This window comes from Suncus etruscus, chromosome 8, assembly GCF_024139225.1.
Source record: "Suncus etruscus isolate mSunEtr1 chromosome 8, mSunEtr1.pri.cur, whole genome shotgun sequence".
NCBI lineage: Eukaryota > Metazoa > Chordata > Mammalia > Eulipotyphla > Soricidae > Suncus > Suncus etruscus.
In genome coordinates this window covers 71554181-71555303 of record NC_064855.1, presented here as the reverse complement: position 1 = coordinate 71555303, position 1123 = coordinate 71554181, and the positions used below count along the sequence as shown (strand labels likewise).

Here is a 1123-nt window from a genome sequence, read left to right as displayed (position 1 = left end):
AGAAAATTGAAAGCCTAAATAGGTCAAACAAAAGTAGGAAATTAAAATGCTAATTAAGAAACTCACCAAAAATAAAAGTCTGGGACCAAACGGGTCTACAAGTGAGTATCATAAAATATTCAAAGAAGAGTTATTACTAGTGATCTTTAGACTCTCCCAAAACAATGGAAATGGGAATCTTTCCTAATACCTTCATGAAACTAGCAGCATGATTATTCCCAAAGCTGACCAAGAAAGGAAATTACAGACCAATCTATTGATGAATATTGATGCAAATATTATTAACAAAACTCCTTAGCAAAGAGTCCAACAACACATCAAAAAGATTATACATTATAAACAACTATCCCAGGGATGATTCAATATAAGTAAATCAATCAACATCATACACCACATCAGTAAAAGAAGGATAAAAACCACTTGATCATATCAATCGATGTAGAGAAAAAACATTTGAAAAAATTTAACACCCATTTATGATGATAATCCTCAGCAAAATAAGTGTGGAAGGAACCTTCCTCGAGATAGTAACAGATGTGCTCGTTTCAGCAGCACATATACTAAAATTGACACGATACAAAGAAGATTAGCATGGCCCCTGCACAAGGATGACATGCAAATTCTTGAATCGTTCCATATTTAAACAAAGATAGTAACAGATATCTATAAAAAAAAAATCCCCCCGCCAACATTATTCATAAAAGCAAAGAACTAAAGCATTTCCACTAAGGTCAGGTACTAGGCAAGGTTGTCCACTGTCTCCACTTTTATACAATTTTTTTAGAAGTTCTAGCAATAGCAATTAGATAAGAGAAGGAAAGCAAAGAAATCAAAATTGGAAAAGAATAAGTAAAACTATCTCTATTTGCAGAAGGCATGATGATATACATTGAAGACCTTAAAGAGTCCACCGAAAAGCTCTTATAAACAATAAACCAATACAGCAAATTGGCTGGCTACAAAGTCAATACACAAAAGAGAATTGTAATATAATTGCAATATAATATATTGCAAATAATGGCTCAAAGGAGAAAGAGATCAAAGAGTCTATACAATTTAAAATAGTGTCCCAATCAAGTACCTAGGAATCAACCTAATAAGAGAGGTGAGAGACCTATATCGA

The 1123-nt window shown here is 32.8% G+C and overlaps 1 non-coding gene across 1 annotated transcript; it reads left to right on the top strand.

Annotated features, from left to right (window-relative positions):
* Nucleotides 1-536: 536 nt before the first annotated feature.
* Nucleotides 537-643, top strand: LOC126017006 (U6 spliceosomal RNA). The gene has a single exon (XR_007498685.1). It is a non-coding gene; the product is annotated as a U6 spliceosomal RNA (small nuclear RNA).
* Nucleotides 644-1123: the final 480 nt, after the last annotated feature.